Source organism: Botryllus schlosseri, chromosome 14, assembly GCF_051294905.1.
Source record: "Botryllus schlosseri isolate E-star chromosome 14, Bs_hap1, whole genome shotgun sequence".
Classification (NCBI taxonomy): domain Eukaryota; kingdom Metazoa; phylum Chordata; class Ascidiacea; order Stolidobranchia; family Styelidae; genus Botryllus; species Botryllus schlosseri.
This window is the reverse complement of record NC_137249.1, coordinates 24,187,513-24,205,999: the sequence shown is the minus strand read 5'-3', so window position 1 is coordinate 24,205,999 and position 18,487 is coordinate 24,187,513. Positions and strand designations below refer to the sequence as shown.

General features: G+C 39.2%; 1 pseudogene across 7 annotated transcripts in view; it reads left to right on the top strand.

The window, feature by feature from the left end:
* LOC145456548 (trans-1,2-dihydrobenzene-1,2-diol dehydrogenase pseudogene) overlaps positions 1 to 18,487 on the top strand; it is a 355,453-nt pseudogene that overhangs the window by 45,907 nt on the left and 291,059 nt on the right. The window contains exon 1 of one of the 7 annotated variants that reach the window (XR_013920636.1): positions 11,360 to 14,335. The exons of the other annotated variants lie outside the window; for them this stretch is intronic. The product of XR_013920636.1 is annotated as a trans-1,2-dihydrobenzene-1,2-diol dehydrogenase pseudogene, transcript variant X8 (transcript). Of the gene's footprint in view, positions 1 to 11,359; positions 14,336 to 18,487 lie in introns of those variants that run through there. 7 annotated transcript variants of the gene reach the window in all.

Sequence of the window (18,487 nt, the reverse complement as noted above, 5' to 3'; positions counted from 1 at the left end):
CAAAATATCGCGATTATTAACGGCAACACCAACCCATTGTCGCAACCTGACGCGACAATAACAAAACTGAACTCGCATTGTTCCGACAGTGAAATCGAACAATCAACGGCTTTGCGCGTTGGAGCCTCTGTCAAAGCCTGCCGACAGAAGAAATCGCTTCTTCAGGCGAATAAAACCGGTATTAGACCGGACCGATTACAAGAATAAGAGCTGTGTGCTCGAAATCAAATAGAGCTAAGTGCTTGAAGTGCAAAGAATAAGCTGTGTGCTTAAACAGGAATACAGAATAATGAATAAATACATCTCCCATGGGAACAGACCGCGTTCATTCGATCTGATCGCACAAGATCAGATCAGTCCGGAAGAGGTTCTGGACCTGATATACTTGCAGAAGGATCTGAAAGAATGGAAAAATGAGATACAATCTATGTTTCAAATATCGCTGAACGTTTTCAGCATTACAATGCAAGAACACAGCCAACGTAATGACCTGGTTCAAAACATTCAGGAAGTGACTCACCAAGGTAAAAGATATGAAATAAGAAAGCCAAGAGCACCGCTTACATACATAAGCGTTAGAGCCGTGCCAACAGAAACAACTTGCGAATCGCTAGCGAACGCAATACAAACCTGGAACGCAGGAACCCTATTGAAAATCACAAGAGGGTACCATAAAAACACAAATTTTGAAAATGGCTTCAGGCATCTGGTCTACGAAGTTTGCGTGAAAGGTATCCTTCCTCAATTCATCACGGTAGACGGAGCCAGGTGTAAAATCTTCTTGCCAACTGCGCCTAAAAATAATACCAGAAAATGTTACGAATGTGGGCAGACCGGGCATATCGCGTCAAAATGCACGGCGAAACGCTGCCAATACTGTGATTCACAAAAGCACAGCATGATCGACTGTCCTATAAGGAACGAGGAGTTCCCGAATTTAACCAAGGAAGTCGATTGCAGTGAAATAGCAGATATTACCGTAAATGAAGAAGGGTAATTTCTTGCCAAATCAACAAGGGGGTTGCACCAAGGTTGGAGAATTTATATGAAATTTGGCACACTGATTGATATAGCTTTAGATATGCCAAATCCAATTTTTCAATTTTTTTTTAGAAAATTCTAAAAAAGTACCAAGTTATGAGGCTTCAAAGTTTGAACATTTTCCTTGTCACGCTTCATTGAACATTGTCAATTATTTTTTCAATGTCATTATTTTGAAGGTAAAAAGCCGTTAATGTGGCTGGAATTTGGGGACATGATGCTACAGGTCTCCAGGAATTCTTAAATTGATGGCCCAAACATTTCAGAGTATGTTATCATACAAAAAAATGTCACATGAGACTCCTACTGCTCGTTTTGGTGCCGAAAGTTCAAACTCCCATAAATAAAAAGGGGAAAAATTTTAGAAACCAAGATTCTGAAGTAGTGATCTTGAATATATTGTCTTACATTTAATAAAGATTCAATCCATTAATTTCCAACTACACCAGTAAAAAACTCCAAAGGAATAATGGATTATAATAACAATGGAATTCAGACCTTTAGGTCATTGTTCATTGTGATGTCACAATGCATCCTATGTTGAAGGTGGCTGAATGAAGTTAACTAGCCCTGGGAATTACAGTATAGCTGTGACTGAGTAACTATAGTCCAATTTCAGTGAGTGAGTGACTTCATTGTCTCAATTGCAGTAGATAAATAACTGATTTTGAATGTCATAGTTACAAAGGTGATGAAAGATGAAGAAATTTGACACAAATTGAATTTTAACGTGAAAACCAGCTTGATAAGTGTGCTTATATGATAGGAAATGGTGAATTGGAATGGTGTTGGACGTAAATAAGGAGCATTGTGATGCCAAAATCAAATTCCTGCATTCAGACGGTCCATCAGGTTCATTTCATTGGCCAGCAAGAAAAGATATATCTGTTATGACCTGTTTTCTCACATACCGGTACCCTACTTCTTTGCATTGACATGCATTCAAATGCTATAGTGGCAGGCAGTAGAAAGTATATGAAGACAACATTTAAAAAAAATGAAGATTTTGCATGGATTGGGCAATTAAGATGCTTTTGTATGAAAAACTATTGCATTTTCATTCAAGTATATTACGAGAACATTTTCTATTAATTTTGGTGGTTTTTCAGTTTGTGTGGTTCATGATACAGAAACTGTAAATCCAGACCACATGGCATGTGAAATTTGGATTGGATCGCATGTATTCATTTACAGTAGGCCTACATAACCATTTTATGCGAATTCCGTTTGTTAAGCTTGTTTGGTTTACGACATCATAATCGAAAATACCAAAAATTCACAGTAATCAGAAATTGGCACATTTCCACCAGATAACGTGAAAATTAATTGTTCAGATTTTGAAAATTAATTGTTCAGATTTTGTAGCAAAGTAGAAGGCATATTGAAAATCACGAATTCATGAAAATGACCGTAAATTTTTTTTCCCCTTTTCGGATGTACCACATTCAATTTAAGCTGTCGGAAAATGAGGAGCTCCTACTAATAAGCCTCAGTAACATGATATAGACTTCAAATGAGATTCCCACCAAATTTCAGCGTTATTTAACTGTCACAGCAAAATATATTGCTGTTTCACTGCAGATTTGATGAAAATCACTGGAGCGTGACATGCAAAAAGCATGGTTTTGTGAGGAGTGTAACTTTGTCATCAGGTTGAATTTGAGAAAAATATTTTTTGATTTTTTCATGATAATGACAGAAGAATCAATGTGCCAAATTTTGTAGCCATCCATTGACCTTGGTGCTCATCTGAAAATAAATTTGCTCATTTGGCAGGAAATTACCCAGAAACTGAAGTCACAGATGAACAAAATTAGACTGACAATCGAAATGAACTAGCAGAGGACTTACAGATTTCGTCCCAGGGTTCTGATTCCGAAGAGGACAGCCCAAAAATAAAGTCTAAGGTGAAATAAAGTCTAAGGTGACATGCGCGAAAACGCTCACTGACGACTCAGAAAATTCAGATCTGACAGTCTCCTCAGAAGGGGAGCAAATAGATGAGGAACAGGCTCAGGATTGCAGCACACTAACTCAAAGCAAGACCAAAAAGAAAAGCAGGAAAAGCAAACCGGGCAGAAGCCACTCCAAAAAACGATAATGGCTATCAAAATAACATCGCTAAATGCAAACGGAATAGACCGGAACTGGAATAATCTTACTAATCTAATTAAAAAACAAAATAGCGATGTAATATGCATTCAGGAATCTCATAAAATAAATACAGCTAAAATTGAAGATTGGTGTAAAAATAACAAATACATTCTATACAAAAACTGCCTGGACAAACAAGAAATCTGGGTGAACAGAGAAAAACACAAACGTCTATACTATTTAGGAACATTAATACTGATTAAGTCTGAAATGGAAAACAAATACAAAATAACTGGGAACGTTACAGTAGAGCATAACTGGGAACGCTACAGTAGAGCATAGAGTTCAATCAATCTTGCTAAAAAGTCAAGAAAATGTCCTAGAGATATGGAACGTGTATGCACCTCCTAATCCTGGGAAATATCAGACAGACTTCTATAAAAACCTTTCTGAGACGCTCTATGATACTTCCAATAGAACAGTTATTTGTGGAGACTTTAATTTGATTAATAATGACAAAGACTGTAAGGTGAAGACTAAATACAATCTGTCACCAGCAGCAAAGACTTGGAAAAATTTCATCGAAAATCACTCTTATCAGGATGTAAATCGTTGGAGAAATTCTAAAAAGGAAATATACACCAAGATTACAGGAAAACAAGAACGACGTATAGATAACATATACGCCACAGACGATGTCGCAAAAGATGTTTCTAAATGTAAATACAGCTACAATCCGATATCTGACCACATCTATATGATGGAGTTGACAATATCGGATAAATCGCGAATCAATTATGGAAAAGGTTCGTGGAAATGCAACATCAATGTTCTAGACTCGCCCTTGATCGATGATCACATTAAAACTACAATTGATGTGATGAAGAAAAATAAGGGCAATTACGAATCAATCACACAATGGTGAGATGACCTTAAATCAGTTTTAAAAACTGAAATAAGGAGAGTAACACAATACTACAATCCCCAGAGAAACAAAGAAGCCTTAATCAGGGCAAAAATAAGAGATATAAATAAAGAACAGGATAGCTATGAAAAGATCAGATTACATAAAGAACTGAAAAGAGAAGAGAGTAAAAAACTTAATTTCCTCTGCAAAACAGCAAAGCTGGTTGACAAAGATAACTGTGAAAAGCCTACAAAGTACTTCTTTGACAGGCTGAAATCTAGAAACAGACAAAAACAAATTCATAGTATCATAGATGAGAAAGGACAAACTGAGGAACGCCCTGAAGAGGTCAAAAGGATTATCCAAAATTTCTATAAAAACCTTTGGGATGCAGAGAAAAACTTGGACTACGATCTTAAAGAAATGTACCTAGAAGATCTAAACGAGGTCAATATTTCGAAAGAAGATCAAGATTGCTTAGAAATGAGTGTTACTCAAGAAGAAATACTAAGTACTTTAAAAAAATGAGCTCAGGCAAAACTCCAGGAAGCGATGGACTCACTAAAGAGTTCTACATCAAGTACTGGCCTTGCCAGTCTTGAAACAGGAACTTTTAGAGCTTTACAATAATGCCTTATTCTTTGGAGCGACCTGTAAATCGTGGCACAAGGGCATTGTAAAATTGTTATACAAAGGAAATGCACAAGATATCAAAAATTGGAGACCCATAACTTTATTAAATGTAGACCATAAAATTCTCACAGCTATATTAGCTAACCGCCTAAAAATGTAACCAATTCGATTGTACTAAATACGCAAAAATGTGGCATCAAAGATAGGCAGATATCCGACGCGTTAAGAAATGTCAAAGCCGCGATAGACACTGCTCTCTACAAAAAGAATGACCTTTTCATTCTCAATTTGGACTTGGAAAAGGCATTTGACAAGGTCCCTCATGCGTACTTATACCAAGTTCTAGAGAAATACGGGTTACCGAAAACTATTAGGAAACTTGAAACTAATAGCAAACCTATACGACAACTCGTATAGTAAAGTAGAAGTAAATGGTGGAATGACGAAGAGGATACAAGTAGACAGGGGACTGCGACAAGGATGTCCATTAAGCATGTGCCTTTATGCATTGACAATAGATCCTCTCGCAAGAAGAATAGTTAAAAATGAGGAAATCAAAGGTATCAGACTAGGTAGCAGCGAAGTCAAGATCCAGCAGTACGCTGATGATGTGACTGCTATAGTCAAAGACATTCACTCTATAGACAAAGTCATAGAAGAATTCGAGAATTTCGGCAAAGCCACAGGGCAACGCCTCAACAAAGATAAATCAGAAATCCTAAGTACGAATCCGAATAGAATCGCGAATAGTAAATACAAAAATATTCTCAAAACATCATTAGAAATTTTAGGACAATCTTTCGGCCAATGTTATATAGAAAAAACTTGGAAGAAGAGAATTGAACAACTTCGAAAAATCACAATTGCGTACAAAGATAGAGAATTAACATGGTTTGGCAAAGCAATAATACTTAACAGTCTCGCAACATCCAAATTAGTCTATAATGCGAGAATAATCGACGCTCCAAAAAATATATCAAAGAAATAGAAAGTATATTCTTCAAATTCATTTGGCACCCAGAGAAAGTCGAACCAATTAGGCGAACACATTTAATCTCAGAACAAATAATGCACAAACTAAAAATACCATGCGTAGAAAGTTAATGCACAAACTAAAAATACCATGCGTAGAAAGTAAGCTTAAAGCGAGCAAAATAGAGAAATACAAGATAATCAAAAACATAGACTCACCCAGTGAATTCTGGCATCACGAAGCATTGTATGTATTGGGCACAAAAGTCCAAAGCATTAATGAAAAACTGTACTCCAATTCAATCCCACACAGGGACAGAATGAGCGCAACAGAATGAGCGCAGAATGGAGAGATATCTTGGAATCTGTAAAAGAAATAGAATGGGACGATGACCAATGGAAAATAGCGACACACAAGGACATACATAATAAACTTAAAGAAAAAAAAGCAACTACAACACTAATTAGACTAAGTAATGGAGTAATGGTTAATTGGAAAAAAGTGCAAATGGCAAACGAAGACGTAAATAGAATAAAAAATGAAGAGAGAGTAATTAACATAAGAACGGCTTGCAAGGGCTACTTCTTTAGTGAGGAAAAGAGAAGGTTAAACCTGTTGAGGATTGATTCTCACAATAATAACATCACAAACTGCAAATTTTGTGACAACAGATATGATAACCTAGAACACATCTTTCTGAAGTGTCCATTTGACAAGGAGTTGTTAAGTAATTTTAGACTTTTATTCAAACAGAAAAAGCTGGGATTAGACCAAATATTTTATAACGATAACCTAAACAGGAACGATTGGACAATACTAAGTATTCTAAAAAGACAAGTCATACAAACAAAACTAGGCCTAGATAAAGATAACGTAAAACTATCAAACACGAAAATAACTCTCAAAACGACGACCAGAAAGATATTGAGAAAAATAAAAAAAGACTGACTCATTTTCACTCACCAATAGAAGAAATCATCTTCAAAAATGAAATTGCTTTCATCGAAGATGAAAACAAACCCTGACAACGCAAGAAGGAACGAAGAGAAAGACCAACGGAGAATGAAAGAGTAAGTATCGACAATCAAAGATAAAGAGCGGAAAAGAAGCTGCAACGGAAAGCAAGGAAAATTTCATGTGCATTTCATGTGTATTTCATGCAATTTTTCATGTGAATCTCGTGTGAAATATTTCATGCAATGTGAATAAATGACGAAACTTTGTGTGACATCTTGAACGGAAGACTCTAAATATATATTGTCTTTTCGTTGTTTATATTTATATTTTATATTTTATGCTTTTCGACTACTCTAAGGCTCGCTGCGGCAGCCTACAAAAAAAATCGTCGGATTACTGCTTCGGGTCTCCTTCAGACTCTGACCTCCTCCCTCCTGAGACTTGACTCGTCTTCGTGAGTCAGGTCTCAAGGAGTCTTTATCTACCTCTCCGAGAATTGACTCGTCTTTGTGAGTCAATTCTCGGTCGAGTCTTTTCTTTAGAGACTTGACTCTCTCTCGAGTCAAGTCTCTACTTTTCCTTTCTCCTCTCTCGCGCTTCTCGTCTGAGAAGCCGAGAGACTGTCTGGCCTACTAACCTCAGTTGATTGCGAACGCGATACGACACTGTCTAGACCAGGGGTGGGCAAACTACGGCCCGCGGGCCGCATGCGGCCCGCAACACCGTTCTGTGCGGCCCGCGAGAGTCTGAAAAAACTTTTTAAAAATATTGATAAAATGCGTATTAAAAATCAAATTAATGCAGGGACAGGGCGTGAAATCATCTGAAAAGGGGCGCGAAGCTGTGCCCAACGGTCAAAATTTTTCGCGATTTACATCCAATTCGTAGTTATTGCTCTGTATTTAATCTGAATTACATATTCAAAAATCTCTCATCCACAGTCGCAACTTGCCCTGCCATCAAACTACCCGTCAGGTTTGCTAGCATCCTGGTTGCGTTTTGTGATATGACGATAAGGGGGAGCGAAATCTTTCACCATCATAAGGGGGGGGGGGGGGTAAAAAGTTTGAGAACCACTGATCTAAGGTAAATACTTAATATCACAGCGGGATAGCTGCAACGAGATTGACATAATTTAGATTACGGGTGGGATTTCAGATTGGCCACTCAAATTTTAATTATTTCAGTATTGTGCGCATAAAAAACGACTCGGGCGTGTCTAAGGTAGATTCGTCGTCTGTATGCGTAGAATTGGGGTATTTATATTTTATCTACATATAGTAGAAGCGTGTTTGAAGATAACATGGTGTCAGCATGGTGTGTCCTGGAACTTAACCAAAAGTGGAATTATTAAATCTATGAGGAGATCGCTGCTCACAGATTTAAATTTCAATCCTGTTCTAAGAATCGCGCCAACCGACTTTCATCTCTATAGTTCTGAAAAATTGGTTATTGAGGTCCGCCAGCCTATGAAATCTCGCCACTATATGTTTCTGACGCGTGCACGAAATCATCAAAGCAATGTTTGGCTTGTTTTAAATAAGCACATATATCATCTCTATGTCCTCCCCAGTCAACAAAATGGGAAGCGATCGCCAGGCGTATAATACGCATTCGATGTCAAAATGATGCTTCAAAAGAAACAATTCTCGCACTTCTGCCGCAGACTCATTAACCCGTTGTTGTCGTCCATTAACCCTCTCGCTACTGCAGCTTACAAACGCTATTAGCCCTATCGCTACCTGAATCATTGTTGCTTTCTGGCATACATACTGACCCTTATGTTGTAAGACATCACAATTTGACAATACATTTTCATTATAGTTTTAGTTATAATAAAATCCACCACGAGCATATACATACAAAACACCGGTCAAATACAGAGAGACAGCCATATAAAATGCATAAAACCACATATTGATTTCAGTCGAGATACAGAGATCTCCTTTCCGGTACAAGTTTGATCTAGCTATAATCTCGGAAATACAATTCGCCAGTATAGACGGAATATAATTCAAACTAAGTGTGCAGTGGTAAACAACATCCGATGACTTATGACATCACAATCACTCCACGCTCAAGTGCTCACGAACCTGGCAAAGCTAGGCAGAAGAAACGTCACGGTGAAGCCGCGTGATAATCAAGCGCAATTGGATTGGTTAATTACGCTAACACCAATCTCTCTGGCCGACCGATAGAAAGGAGAACAATCGATTTTCTGAATTCGAGAGCGATCAGTTATTGTACATCAAAGGTGCCGCCTCGCTGTAGTGTCAAAACGGTTGCGTTCACTGCTCTCCTGCACTTTCTTCGCCTGTTTCGGCATTGAATGTACACACTTTTGTTGACTGGGTCACTATATAATCAATTAAAAATTAATATTGCGCTTTGGTTTATAATTCCAATTTTATATAGTGCGGCCCGCGAATGGATTCGGATGTTGAATGCGGCCCGCGAGCCCAAAAGTTTGCCCACCCCTGGTCTAGACGGTGATCGTACGATCTACAGCGTAAACCGAAACTGCAGTATCGGTAATACAAAGCGCCTAGAAGCGCCCTTGAAAACGCTCCAGAGCGCTTCAAATAGCACTGCAAATAACGCAGTTTATAACAGCGTAGCGGTAGACAGTAGACAGCAGTAGAAGACAGAGAGAAACGGCAAGCCTTCACCTACATAGCATCCTCAAAGCCCATACACTGGGCCAAGCGAGGAAACCTTCAAACACACACGCGCATACAGCTAGATGGCATACGCAAATGCGCTGCGACATGAAGAACAGACAAGGCGAATTACATATGGAGAAAGACCACGCTCACTAGACATACTAGCGCCGCCTGACACAGAAACAACAGACATTATCACGGCAGTAACTGAACACCCGCTACGAAAAACGCAAACAGGCAGAATAACATCTATCTTTCAGATAGGAAGGAACACCTCCTTCAATTTAACATTTGACAAAGACGCCCAGGTAGAAAGACTGAAAGAAAGATTCTTATTCCAGGCGACTGACGGGCTTGAAACTCCACACAGAAAAGCCTTCTTCCAGCCACCCCGCTACCCAACAGCAATAATAAACATCCGCGCGGTGCCCACAGAAGTGGAAGAAAATGAAATTAGACGGAAATTTGAAAGGTTCAACTGTGGTACAATAATAGAAATAAGAACCATCTACCACAGAGGAACAAACTTCCAGAATGGTTATAGACAGCTATTCGTAGAAAATTAAGTACAAGGCAAGGTTCCGCCGTTCGTATATCTGGGCAAAGCCCCCTGCAAGGTATACCTGCCGACGGACACTGAAAACGAAAAATGTTTCAAATGCCTCAATGCAGGCCACAACGCAAAAGATTGCCCTAATGAGACGGTCTGTTTTGTTTGCAAGCTAACAGGCCATAGAAAGGAAACTGTACAGTGCAGCAGCCGCCACCGATACCACCCAGACCAAGTTCGTCCTTGGCTGAAGAAGCAACACAACAGGAAGCCGAAGAAAAAGAAGATAGCGAACTAGCTTTCCCATTAGCACAAAAACCTAGAAATGACACAAATACAGAAAAAACAAATGACGAAGACAAAGAACAAGAACAAATAGATCTCTTCGGCATCATTAGCGACACAGGGTCGGAGAGCCAATCTCCAAACGACACCATTGTGGAAAAATCACCGACAAACGATCTCCTGAACGAAGGGTCGTTAGAGATAGTCACTACAGATGAGGAAGAGAACCACACATCAAACAACCCAAACGTGAACCGACCAGAGAACTCCCCTAGACCTGGGAGAGAAAATAAGGGTAGAGCGAGCAACAGGAATAAAAACATGAGCAACTTCACAGCAGCCGCATTTTTCAGCGCCCCGTCGCCAAATAAGCGATCAATGCAAGACCGTAGCCCCGACGAACAAGATACACATCAACAGAGGGCCAGGAGGAAACTCCTGGACCCCAAAAAACATTGGTGTAACAAAGCGAACAAGACTCCCCCCACCACAAGGAAAATGGATTCTGATCTAGACATAATATCTTTGAACGTAAACGGAATGTCTACCCACTGGCATAAAATTAAAAGTCTAATAAAAACAGAAAAACGCACAAACATCGTATGTTTCACGGAAACGCACAGGGTAGACACCCAAAGAGTCCAGAAATGGGCAAACCAAAACAACTTCCTATACTATGCGAAGCATATAGACCTGAAACAAAATTGGGTAGACACAACAGAAGGGAAGAAGTTATACTACAGAGGAACTGCGATTCTAGTCAAAAAAGACCTAGAAAAGCAATACGACCTGGCACACAAGATAATTAGAGAAGACAGAATGCAACTACTAACCTTCGTAGAGAAAGAGACCGGAGAGGAAACAAACCTCTATAACATCTACGGCCCACCCGACGTAGGGAAGTATCAAACAGAGCTGTATCAAGAACTTATAAGCGAAATTGAAAAGAAACCGAATGACGCCATCATATGTGGAGACTACAACATCGTCACCGATAGAATAGATGTGAAAAATGACACAAACTTTACTATGACCCCGGCCGCTAAGATCTGGAAATTCTTCACCCGATATCTATAAAATCAGAGACATCTGGAGGTGGAGGAATCCGAAAACAAGGCTATACACAGTAATAAAACACAAACAATCTAGACGAGTAGACAATATCTACATATCGGAAAGATTCTCGAGTCGAGTAAAGTCATGCGAACAAAAAATAAACTTCGTCTCTGACCATATCTTCTTGCAAAAGATCCATGTAAGAATGAAAGTAAGGTATAACAGTTGGGGCAAAGGAACTTGGAAAAATGACACTAGAAAATACGCGGACGATAGTCTACGTAAACAAATAGAAAAATTACACGAAAGATGTATCCAAGACAAGCCAATCTTTGGTGACGTCTATGAATGGTGGGACCACTATAAAAAAGAAATGGGGAGACTGATAAGCACAAACGAAAGGCACCAAAGAAATGCGGCAAATAAAGAAAAACGGGCATTACAAGAAAACATCGCAAAAACCCTACAAAACACCAGCGGGGACCAAAATGCCTATGAAGAAGCAAAATAAAACTCCAAAAAATAGAGGAAGAAAACACAAAATATCAATGCATACTACACAAGATGCAGGATATCGAAGAAAATGAAAAACCCACCAAGTACTTCTACGACAAACTGAAGCAACGTAAAGAAAGTAAAAAGCTTTACAACTATAGTTAATGAAACGGGAGTAGAAACGCAAAATAACATCGAAACCATGCGTGCAGTGGAAGAATTCTACAAAAACTTATGGGGAAAATCAGCGCTAGAGGATCCTAGACTCCAAGATGAGTACCTGTACTCGACATAAACCAAGAGGTACTCAACATAAACCAAGAAGAACGAGCGCAACTAGAGAGCCAGATGAAGAGTCCGAGGTTCGATGCGTGATCCAAAACATGGAGAACAGAAAGACTCCTGGCTCCGACGGGCTTTCAAAAGAATATTATGCGACCTACTGGGATATTCTCAAAAAAGAATTGACTGAAGTTATAAATAACGCATATATGTTTGGAGGATTATGCAAATCCTGGACAATAGGCATAACAACACTATTGTATAAAAAAGGAGAACCGAAGAATCTAAAAAACTGGCGACCGATAACGCTTTTAAATACAGACTACAAAATATTAACCGGAATTATCTCGAACAGGCTAAAACCCATATTACCAAACCTAATCCTCTACCCCAAAAATGTGCCATAAAAGATCGGCAAATAACTGACGTCTTGCGAAACACCCAAGCGGTGATTGACTATGCCCAAGAAAAACAGAAAGAACTACTAGTTATGAATCTAGACCAGGAAAAGGCATGCGACAGGCTACATCACGAATACCTTTTCAAAATCCTGGGAAAATACGAACTACCCACAAATATAATACCCAAAATACGGAGGATCTACAAAAATGCCTCCAGTAAGATCCAGATCAACGGCGCACTCACAAACAACATCAAAATAGAGCGCGGAATCAGACAGGGGTGCCCACTGAGTATGGCACTCTACGCCATCAGCAGTGACCCCCTGTCAAGAAAAATTGAAAACGATAATAAAATAAAACCCTTTACCATCGGCAAAGCGAAAATAAAAATACAACAATACGCTGACGATGTAACCTGTTACTTGACCAGCGAAAAAGACGTGAAGCACATATTAAACGAATTCGGCAAATTCGAACGCGCAACGGGGCAAAAACTAAACACGGGAAAAACTGAGATTTTACACATTAACCCCAAAAAACACCGAACACGAACCCCGGAGATAGAAAACAAAAAAAAGACACGATAAAGATACTTGGACAATACTACGGAAAAAACCAAAACACGGAAACCTGGAAGGAAAGAATAGCTAAGCTAAAACGCATATTTCACGCATACAAGAACAGAAACTTAACATGGACGGGAAAACTCACGATCTTAAATTCCCTCGCATCAAGTCAGATATTATTTAACGCAAGAGTAAAACCACCACTCAAAGAAGACATCAAAAAGATCGAAAAACTGTACTTCGATTTTCTGTGGTACCCACAGAAAATGGAGTGCATTGCAAGGAAAATGCTTATTACAAACAAAGACCACGGTGGGATAGGATTCCCGGATGTAGTTGGGAAAATCCAAACCTGCCAAGCAGAGAAAGTCGCAATCCTTAAAAAACTCGATACCCCAACATAAATATGGCATAAATATGCCATATACTAACTTGGGACAAAACTTAAAGCAATCAACACAAAATTATATAACAACTCGGAACCACACAAAGATTCGACCCCCCAAAACTGGACAGACACACTAGACACAACAAACAAGCTGAAACTCACGGAAGAAGAATGGGGAGAATAACACACAAGAAACTATACACAGAAATCAAAAAATTGAGAGAGAGAAAAAAAACAACAATTAGGTTAGAAAACGGTGGGGAGGTAAAGTGGCCAAAAATATGGAAAACGAAATACAAGGGGCAAACCGTCATCACAAATAAAGAATTGGAAGTAAACTATAGGATTGCGACCGAAGGCTTCATATTTGGTGGGAAAAAGCGGAAAAGAAATATTACGCACACCAAATATAATAAACCACTGCTACTAAACTGTAAATTTTGCGGATCGAAAAATGACAACGCTAAGCACCTGCTCGTGGAATGCACGTATATAAAAAAGATTATAAAAAACATCGAACGTGCAACGCAAACTGTGCTGTCAAATGACGCCATTTTGTATAATAATGAAAAAAACAAAATAAATTGGATTCTAACATCTATACTAAAGCGGAAAATTATAAACACATAAATATCGCTCGATATTAACAACGAAAGAGTAGACCGTGAAAACATTGAAAAAAATACTCTCAAAAAAATGAAAAAGAGACTTGAGAAAATAACACAGAACCCCGAAACACACAAATGGGTTGAAAAAATAGAGCTATACTTAGAAGCGACATGATAAAATTGGCAGGAATTTGCAAAACAAAGAAAAAAAATGAGAATAAAATACAACAGCCCCCGAAGAGGGGTCCCAAACGATAGTTAGACTAACCCAACGAAAGATAAAGGGATAAAAGTGATGGAAAACCCTTCAGGAAAGAGGGGAGGGGCCAACAAAGAACCCCCCAATCACTCGCTTCCAGCGGTTGGCTGTTAACCAGTAAACGGAAACAGGAAAATAACAAAAATCGTTACTATTGGAGTATTTGGTTGTACTCAGGTACACACCATCTTAGAAACAAGAATAGGTACACACCATCTTAGAAACAAGAATACGCAAACAAGAGAAAAAACAAGAAGAAACCGTTAAAAATTATGTTTATAAACTGTTGAAAAATCCCTGAGTTAGAAAATTAAAAAACCATAAAAATGAACAAAATGTGTAATAAAGACCCCGAGCGAGAGGGGCCCTATTCTGAGAGAGGGCTGCCAAACGCCGGCGGATACAGGGAGCCGTAAAAAAAATAGCATCTCTTGCTGTGGCAGGTGTCTTCTAGAAATATTCTTTCAGATTTACAACGTAGAGTACTGGTATCGTGTGATACATTGGCTATAAATAATTTAAACTACATCTGCGCTGGACAGTTAGCTAAAAAGCCGTACCGCCTTGCCTAGATCATAGTGCTTTATACGTGGTTGCCTTATTTCAAACTGCCTTACCTGCAGTTCAAAACGGACTTACCTGCAGTCCAAGACTGTCTTGATTGCAGTTCGGAGCACACGCGATCGCTTCAATCTTCAATCGGCTTACGTGAGTAGTTATGTAGATCGCTCGTGAGGTAGGTGCGGTTCTTATGGGCCCGCTCGCATGTCGCCGCGAAACTCGTGTTGGCATATCGCGCTTTTAGACCCCCCTTCCGCTCGCACATCGCCATTGGTTCTTACGGGTGCGTTCGCATGTCGCACTTTCAGGTATCTCTCGCGTGGTGTTGAATAGTCACCAACAATAACCGCACAAACGGAAACGTGGCTTGTTGTGAGGATTAAGCAGTGCGTGCGACCTATATTTCGAATGACCTGCGCGCTGAATTGTTTCCCATGCAGCTGTGTGCTACTATCGATTATTACACTATTCCATTCAGTGCGAAATAGTTTGATCGTAAATTATTATATATGATGTCGTAGTTTAGTCGTGTCAAATGTCCGATCGTGTTCTCTTTCCTCGCTATTGATTGCTAGCTGAATAATACTTTCGGATTATTCACACCGCTGTTTCGCACCTACAAAATAATTTGCTGTACACAGTCACAACAAGAATCACAAGTATACACATTTATACATTCATTTATTACTCTGAAATCAAACTCTTCACAAAAGCACGCACAATCGTATCATTCACTTTTTTATCATCACCAAAATTATCCAAGTATTCCTTGGCTGAAAATCCTTGAGCTCTTTTTATCAAGAATGCAATAGCATGATCCCCACACACATCCGAAGTTTTACTCTGTAACTGTTTCCCAGTCACGGAAAATTCATCCGGATCCGGGAATTCGATTATCTGAGGTTTTAGTGGTCCGAAACCCAGTGAATCATGAAAATGAGTATCCTCATCTCTGTATATTGAAACCCAGTGAGATCCAGGTAAACTCGATTCATCGTAATTAATGGTGATAGCGAATTTTACGTTAGTTGGTTTCTTTGGTAACTGGTCTACCGGATAAGTTCCTAGATATAGACTTTGTGTGTCAGGGTGGTTATAGAGAATATCATTGATCTCAGACGTATTCATATTTCGACGACTTGTCTTTTTTGATTCAGCTGTACAAGATGTTGAAACTCCTTCAAACATAACAAGGTTACGGAGGTTGGTAAAGGCTTCGATGTAGTCAAAACCAGATGCACAGTTCCTGTCTTATGAAGTTGATAACATCCCAAACTATTATCGGGTGTCAAATCAAACACAAAAAGAGTGTACCCATTGACATAATCTTTGCGTGAAATATTTAAAGGTGCCTCGGATTCCCAGCGTCCTGTCTGAGAGAATAGGGTCATATAACCTTCGAGTCCGCCATGTTTATCAAAATCGAAATGAAATTCGCGTCCGTCAATTTGACGCCCATCCACACTTAACGAAAGATTTTGAACATCAAAGTGTTTAAAGTTGAATGGATTTTTGTCCCGAACACCGTTAAATGTCGTGGTCTCGACTAAACCAATTACGATCTTCTTTGGCATGGTACCGCTAACCAACTCTCTATCAATTTTCGACAAGCCCGCCGCGAATGTATGAGTCGACATTTGTAAGCTTATCCAGGGATACTTTGCAGTATTCTTCTGTAGTACCGACTTGTGTGCTAAGCTTACACTTTCAGCGATCTTCATCTGTTTGACATACACTTCCATTTCGAGTAAAACAATTTGTACATCCTCCACATCACCAAGCAGACAGAAATTATCTTCGTTACGTGTAAACTTTAATTTCATGTCGACATTATCCAACATACATCTAGACTGTTCAAAAATACCCATTCGAATTTTTCCGATCAACTCTAGCGGGGTGCTGTTTTTGGTAAGGTCTTTTCGTTTAACATATCCAGTATTCGCCGCACCAAGAACATCCATAGAGCCAGCGACATCTTTATAAAAACCTTGTCCTTGCACAAAACTCTCCGAGGCGCCGTGAGTATCATTCAACAACCGAGAGATATAAGCTTTGTAGGCATGACAATTATCCGAATTTGTGATAACCTCATTTGAAATAGTTACATCGATTTGTTTGAAAAGAGAGTCCATCATGTTATTGATTGACCAGGCCCACTTGCGTATCATCTGCTAAATCAGTTCCATCACGTTTAGTGAGCTTCAAACGTAATCTCAAGAATGTGTTTTGTAGATCCATATATCGATCCGTCCTTGGTAATTGTACTTCCATGACATACTGAAACTATGGGGTTTGACGACGACATATTGCGATTCCTCAATACTGGTTTGTGTGTGGGGTATACTAAATATGTTTAATCCTGAGTTATGACATTCTCTGGAACCAGCATGCATCAACATAGTTCTTAGTCGAATATATCCTGTTGTGTACGACGACGTTTGGATGAAGTGTTCTTTGACTTTGTTTTTTTTCCTTTTTATAGCTTTTGGAGTTAAAATTTTATCAATCACTCGACCGCCAGCTTGTTTACTTCTCTTGATAACACTAGACTTGATCGAGTTACCCTGTAATAGATCTCTCGCTATTTCACCTCCAGTCCGTAACAATTGACCGCCGGCGTATTTCGCAATAGGTGTCACTAAATGACCTAGTGATTTAAACAAACTCCCGATGCCGGACTCGGCTTGAACTCCACCACTGAAATATCCATAACCATCGCCTGTCTGGGTATAATGACGATGGACAGAATGATGATCACACGTGAAAACAACTTTCATATTCGCTTCCTAATGTTAAATGTAGCTTGCAATGAACGACTTACTATATTTATAGGTTCCCCAAACTCATCCCTGAGGTAAAGACATACAGAATCTACAACATCTTTTGAAACAGGGAAATAATACGGATTTGTCGCTGTACAATTATGCGCGACATCGCCAGGTGTCAGCGGTATAACTCGTAATAAATGTGCTAACGTATCTCCAAGTAAGTGAGGGTGAATAATATCGCAATACACGAACAAATATTGACCAATCGCCGGTTCGGTTAAAGTGAAATCGATCTCCATGAGGGCTAATTCGCAATATCTCGTCGGGATGTTGTTGATGGTGAGTAGTCTGTGTTCAAAATCAGCACCAAGCATAGAGGTGGTTAACGTCACTATTTTTATCGTACGTGGAGTGTCAATGTGGTCTCTATATCATGTACTAACTGACCGTATTGATCCCGGATGGTGATTTTTATATCGCGGATGTGGTTAATCGACACTGGGAAATAAAACGGTTTTTCAAATACAACTTCTTGTCTCATACACGTCTCGTTATTTACTTGGATCACACGAAGCAATTGACTCATGTAATCACCCACCGGATGATATCGTAGTACGTTGATATACACAAATAGATATCTGAGGTGAGGTTGAGTTGGTTTAGATTTGATCGACGTGACATTACATACTGGTGTCGACACTTCATCAACTACACTGAAATAATTTGTGAATATATCCGTGGGGTGGAGTGTGATATGTTTCGGGTAACGAATTCGGAAAAGTTCGTCGTTGATTCTTTCGGTGAAACAGTGTTTGAAACTGTCAGATAATATTCTTCGCATCAACTCGAGGTTGTTTGCAAAATTCCCAAGTGGTGTTAGGTACGCATCTACTATTCTATCTTTCTCATTATGTAGCTCCCAGAGTGCTTGATCACGATTGATTATAATTCGATCAAGAGATTCACTGACAAAACTCATATCCATCAACGCGAGCTCATT